The sequence below is a fragment of the Python bivittatus genome, unplaced genomic scaffold, assembly GCF_059951505.1.
Source record: "Python bivittatus isolate LINGU-HERP-01145 unplaced genomic scaffold, Pbiv_v1 ctg000980_np1212, whole genome shotgun sequence".
Lineage (NCBI taxonomy): Eukaryota > Metazoa > Chordata > Lepidosauria > Squamata > Pythonidae > Python > Python bivittatus.
The window spans coordinates 44340198-44347475 of NW_028277125.1; positions in this window are offsets into that span (position 1 = coordinate 44340198).

Here is a 7278-nt window from a genome sequence, read left to right on the forward strand (position 1 = left end):
TTTATTCCAGTTGAAATCCTGTACCCACAAAGGGCCTGTGATTGTTTTAAAACATTATAAAGAAATGTATTTTTGGCACCCAGTGACATTTCAAATCAAAGATGCTCTCCAAATTTCCACTTTAAGCTCTGAAATGCATCTGAGTTATAATAAACCCGTAGGCATTTTTATAAGTAAAGATAGCAGCTGACAGGAGGTCACTGCTTCACCTTGAAGTGTTTCCAGCTACAAAAAAAAAAAAGCCCTCTTAAAATACACTATATCACTACTGCCTGATAAGAATGGAGGATTGGAGATGGTAACAAGATTGAGCACAACCCAGAGTGGGAGGCGAAAACAGCTATGGCGAATGGGGTGGTGAAGAGAACTGCTGGGTAATCCAGGAATATGGTGGTTAAAGATAAAAGAGTTACTGTATCTCATTTTTGAGGTAACTTAGATAAAAACAATAGTATCATGGTTCACAGTAATGCATTCTATCATACATTTGTTCATCTTTATGGTGCCACAGATCTCCTTGTTGATTCCATAAAACTGACATGGCTGTCCTTCTTGAAATTAGATCTGGTTTCCTAGAAATGTGCATAATTGTAAAGGTGGGGGGGGACTGTAGGTTCAAAGGAGTGCCAGTTATATTGATGATCAGACATCACCTATACCTTATTTAGAATCTCTACCAAGACACCTGTCATATAGTTTCAGCAGGTTTGTTTATTAATTAATTAATTAATTAAATTTTCAACCGCCTATCTCCCCCCAAATGGGGGAACTTGTGACAAATCATACTACCAAACCAGCCATTTTGTAGTAGCATTTGCCATATTCACTCAAACTTCCAAACGTGACTACTAGCCCAAACAGATTAGCATTCACATCTAATAACTTCCTCTGTCTCACCACAAAACTGAAATTTCAGATCAAATTATTCCAGCTGATAGTGACTGAACAAAGTCTAACTTCATCTGTGTGTGTTATGGATACCTGCATGCAAGTGAAAGATAATCCCGTACAATATACCCTTTACTGGTTCCAAATTAAAACCTCATTTTTAAGGCTTAGTTAGGTGTTCAGCTGTAATGTCTCAATACATACAAAAAGGTAACTGAAATTTTGTTACTCAAAGGGTCCAGCCCAAAACATAACCTTTTGGCAGTGAAGGACTGAATCCTAGCAGTTAGTGTTATTTCAACACTGAAGAAAAAAACAGGAACAAACTTTTTGACTGTAAGCAATCTGTACACAAATGAAACTTAGGACCAGAAATACTGTTTGGATCTTTTTCCTCAATAAATAAATGAACAAGTATAGTATTTTTTTACTCCTAACTAGTTTTAGGACTTGTGTGGAACATAGATAATGCTTTAGGTCATATTTATGTAAATATTGAAAATTTAAAAGGGTTCACAAACTTTTGAGCACCACTGTATGCTTGAAAGGAGTCTATTCATGTCTCAGTTTATGAGTAAGGCTACTCCTATGGCTTTGAACTGAATGCAGTATAAACCTCAAAATAAGAATCAGTTTGTTTTCTACCTCCACTTGCAGGTCCTGTACTGGTCTACTTGAACCTTTCCACCCACAGCCATATTACTCATTAACTGCTGTTTTCCACTCCCCTTCATACCTTACTAGAATTTTTAAGCAATTTCTTGGACCTTTGGAAGTGACAAAGTTCATACCAAGAACTAGAAAGAAACACAACTGTTATCCTGAAAAGAGAACAAAAGGTTGCATGAACTCATTAGCAATTCTAGTCCCTTGTGAAGATGCCACAGTTGGTAGCCAAGAAATTTGGATTCTGTGGCAAGAGTTTATATTTAGTTTTTAAACAGGTATTTCTTGCATATCTGTGTCTTCTGTATAAAGATAGCTTGCTATGAGCCAATGTTGCAGAAGTCAAACAAATATAAAGGTAGATTGCAACAAAACAGAATTCAAAGCTAAATGGGCTAGACCATTAAGGAGGGCTACAGAAACTTTAAGAACTTGATAGAGCCATATTTCCTTAGGATTGTTATGGCTGCAGATCAAGAAAGTAGGACAAAACTCAAAAATAGATATGGACTTAGATCCCATTCACACATCTATTAATTCCCTCTCATTCTGTGGATAGAACCACACTAATGAGGTTCAGTCCAATTTATAATTTTAAAAATATTTAAACCTTCCTTTCTCCCAAGGTCTCCACTCATTTTTGCTCAATTCGTTGTAACTTAGCTTTCCCTGCCAATTGGGAAAGAAATTTGGAGTCCTGCTGCTTAGCTTCCAGACTCAGGCTTGGTAAGAACCCAAGATTCAAACATATTGAGAAGCTAGTGGATGGAGAGAGAAATTTGTTCTTCCATTATCAGTCTGCTAGGGAAGAGCAGACAAGTGGGCTGGAAGAGAAGTTATGCATGGAAATCCTCAATGGGCTAATTTGGTCTCCTGTGCCTGGTATAATCGAAGACACCCATTGACTATACTGCTTGGGAAGTAGAGAAAACATCAGGCAAGAGGAAAGGCAACTTAAAAAGACTGCATATTTTATTACTGCAAATTTTAATTTTAGGAATGGACACTGTGGCTTCTTGTATGTTCAAAAGAAAATAACATTACTGTAGGGAAGAAGGTTCTCAGTCCTCAGGATAGAACTACCACAATAATATAGCCAAAAAGAATCGATATTTTATGAAACTGCGCTGCTATGGAAAAAAGTGCAAATAAAAGAATTTCACAGTATTAGGAAAAGGATGTGGCTAGAAGTAGCAGAAAGAGCCTCTCTCTTTATAGGGCCATGTTGCAACTTAATATAGACCAGCCTTTCTCAACCTTTTGACCCTGGAGGAACCCTTGAAATATTTTTCAGGCCTCAGGGAACCCCTGCACATTCAGGCTCAAATATAGACCAGCAGTTACAAATTTATTATATTCATTTTGTGTGTGGGTCTGTATATGTGCATTAACAGTGTTCTTAAACTAAAAATAATGAAACTTACCTTTTTAATGTGAAACCTGTGCTTGTTTTTTGCTGCACAAATACTGAGTTCTGGGCCAAACTTGAGATAAGCACACCGATTTCATCTTCAACTGAAACAAGACATTTTCTGTCTTTGCTTTTGATGTTTGTTAAATAAGAAAAATGTAAGAAGTTGAAAACTGCAGCAAAATGTTCAATGCCTTCCTATGGATGGCAGGACACTCTTCTTTCACAGAAATCCAGAACTTGTCTGTGGACGGATCAGTGAATCTGATCTTGAGTGTACAATCAGACTCCAGCTCACAAAATTCTTCCTCTTCCTTCAAAGTGAAGTTCTCAGGCTGAGCAGAAGATGCAGAGAAAGGATCTCTCGCCCAGTCATACATTTGTGTTGAAAGTACTGATCAGTTTTGTTCTGCAGTACTTTCAGGTGGATTTCAATTAGATTTGAGACTTTCTGGTATCCTTCCTCACTCTTAAGCAGTGGAAACATATCAATATTTCCTTTTGCAACATGATTTTTCCAAACATTCAGTTTTCTTTTAAATCCAAGAATCTTGTCACTTGAAGACAAAACATTTTCTCCAGGGCCTTGCAGAGACTTGTTCAGCTGGTTCACGAGATGAAAGATGTCCACTAAATATGCTGATTTCTGCAACCATTCTCCATCTTCAAAGCACTCAGCAAAATGTGGAATACTATTTTCTCGAAAATACTCTTGCAATTCTGCCTTCACCTCAAACTCCCTTTTGAGAACTCTCTCTCTGCTGAGGCACTGTATTTCTGTTGTAACAGGAGACTTATGTGCTCTTTGTCCAGGTTTTCACACAGTTTTTGAAACATTCTTGAGTGAGCTGGTCTTCGTTCAATAAAGTTAACCATTTTTGTACTATCATCCAGAACGTTTTCATTTCCTCTCCAAGAGTTTTTGACACATCTTTGTGAACAACATCTTTGTGAACAAAGCAGTGTGTTGTGATAACATCAGGATTTTCTTTTCTTACAAGAGAAATTAAGCCTCTCATGGAGCCAACCACTGATGGAGCACCATCAGTACAGATGCCAACACAGTTCCTCCAAGACAGACTTTTTGTTTCCAGATATGAAGACAAAATTTTAAATATATCTTGGCCTTTGCATGTTTCATGTAGTTCTTTGTAGCAGAAAAAAGTCTTCTTGAATTTCACCATCATTTACAAATCTTACAAATGCCATAACGTGATATTTATTGATGAAATCTGTTGACTCATCAACTTGGATAGAAAAGCTGCTGTTCTTCAGTTTATCATACGAAACCTCTTCTGCATGATGTCACATGTCATCAATACACCAACTTATTGTACTGTTTGACAGTGGAACCTTTTCAATTTCTTGTACTGCATCTGGTCTTAGCATTTTTCCCACTATTATTTTACATGCTGGCATGATTACATTCTCACCCAAAGCATGGATTTTTCTTTGCCGTGTAATAAGTTCTTCTACTAAATAACTTGCTTCTTGGGCTTTTTTACTGACTGTTGTTTGCCACAGATGAGGCACAACAGAATAGGACAACTTGGATTATCAGACCATGTAAAACCCATTGATAAGTAGCTTTCACTGTAATGATGGACTTCTTTGAGTCCATTGATGTACCAGTGCAGGGAAATGCCTGAGAAGATTTAAATTCTTCACTATGATTATCATCATTAAACTTATTGGTATTGTCTGTTCTATTATTCTCCTCCCTCACAGCTCCTCTTCAAAAATTGCCACACTGGACACTCAGAATGACTAAACAGACATGTACAAAATTTATTTAAAATAATGTGATAAAATAACTACAGGGAAACCGCAGGGAAAAGATGCAGGAGGGACACTGACGTCACAGACTAAGTTGGATGAGTCCATTAATTTCTTGAAAAATGCACTTCTCCCTCCCCTTCCAATATATTCCTCCCTTCCGGCAATATATTCCTCCCTTCCTGCAGTATAGTGTTCACCTGTTATCAATGGTCTCACCTATCTTGTGTCAAAAATTAAGAATGAATTCAACCAAATAAACACAGTCCTACAGCATACTACCAGAGAGCTGAGAAAGTTATAACTAGATTTTTGTTCAGTCTCTGCTCATCACTGAGAAAGCATGTTGCCTGAATTTCAAATAATTTTTTAAATAAATAATGATCTCTCAGGGAACTCCTAGTGACCTGTCATGAAACCCTAAGGTTCCATGGAACCCTGGTTGAGAATCCCTGATATAGACTATTTGAAAACAATGTTGGTCAGGTGGATTGTAGTAGATACAGCCATGTTCCTCTTTATTCCTTTGTATCATATACCCTAATGCTGTCCATATTTGGGTCCCATCACTAACACATTAAATTCTAGTGCAAAAGTTCCAGTTATCTAGCAATTGAAGGAGATGGGTTATGCAAAGAGCTTCATTAGCTGTTTATTTCATTGATGGAACTGGCTAAAAGAACTGCCTCAAATACATTACAGTATCCAATTCTTTTCTACTATTCACACATGTATTATTTGCTATTTCTTCTATTTAATCTATTTATATAGGAAAAGCATGCATCATAGCAAAATCCTGTCATCAACCCATATGTGCAGTGAGCTCTGCTCTACAAGCACACAGTGAAATGTAGTGAAAAAGGAGCAGCCACACACTGATACTATCAGAGTAGGCTGACAATGTCACTGGGGAACATGGAAAACTTTGGCAAGGAGTGGGGAAACATCCCAGCGAGGAGTAGGTTCACAGGCCCCCAAACCTGGCTCTTGATCAAAAAAATGAGAACACAGAAAACCATGTGTAGAATAATGAAATGGAATAACTTAGAGTGGGTGTACTGAACAGGAACGCATTTGCTGAAGACTTGGTACGGTGGATTTTTTACTTCTACATTCAGGCACTAGATGGCACCATGAATTTCCAGACACTTATATATTTTCTGGCTAAGCAAGGTGATTATCACAAGGAACTTTTCCAAAGCAATCTAGCATCCCAATTGCTCTTCAGTGACATGCCATGATTCAACAATTGGCTTATCACCACCTATTTCAACCAATTATATAGTACCTCTATAAACATTGCTTCCTGAATGTGGAGCCATTAAAGAATTAGTTGCGTAACTTGAAGTCTATGTTTGGGATAGCTGGACTGGACTGCTGTTTTAGCCTCCACCAAAACCTTGAAGTTAAGCTAGGTGTCTTCTTCAGTTCTGTAATTCCCATAGTGGGATAATGCAGCTAATAAAATACTATGGCATAAAATATATCCTGTAATATGAACCTGGATTCTATTCTTACTATAAAATCAATTTTCTAAGCCTTGTAAGCATAGTCACTTCAAAACAAGGTAGTGGGCAATTCCATATATATAGGCAAAAAAGGGATAAGTAGACATTCATCTGCTGAGAATATTGTCTTTCCATGATAGTAGTAGTAAATATGATAAGCCTCTTTGTTCTGGCTTCAGTGATGGTTGTGTTCTTTGATTTATGCCTAGTGCCATCAAGTGGCAAATGGCAACACTGCTGTTTGCCTTCATGAATCACAGTAGAATATCTCCCATACAAACAGTATCTCTCACAACCTACTATAAGTATCCAAGTAGAACAGTCATTATCGTATCTGAGTTTTTACAAATGGCTAAGGCAAAAGAGAAGGTTATGAGTAAATACCAGGTTGTGGGTTGCCATTCTGCCCTTTGCTTTTATCTCCCCCTCCCCCCTCAGCAAATCCTCATGCTGACCTAAGTATTACTTCCTGTAGAACACACATTCTCTTTAACATCTTCAAATCTGTTCTGGAGATTTTAGGATGGAATTCATAGGATAGTACAAACTCATTAATGGAAGTCAGTGCACTACATATTGAACCCTGGTTTGAGTTCTAGTGGATGGAATATGGCCCAGGGGCAAGCACTGCTTCATAAAAGTGATTTATATGTTTCAGTTCAGTAGTATGTGGAATACTCTTTTATTGGGTACAGAATCTAGTTTCATGTGTCAGAATTAAGAGAAACAAACAAGCTTCTATTTCTTATGGCATAGTTTCATTTGAACTTTCAGCCAACAAAACCAAATGAGGTTTTAGACAGTATAGGCAACCTGAGTAAGAAGTCCAGGATAAGGGCTCAAGGGCATGAATTATTCCCTGCTTCTCCAAATGACTAGAAAAACCAGAACATGCAATTATTTTTGCATAAAATGGGATAACGTTTAGCACTGAATATTCACACCTTTGACCATAACTGTACACATAAAAACCTCCTTTTTGTAGAATTTGTTACTGAAGGAAGAAGGTGAATAAATTTCTTAAATATA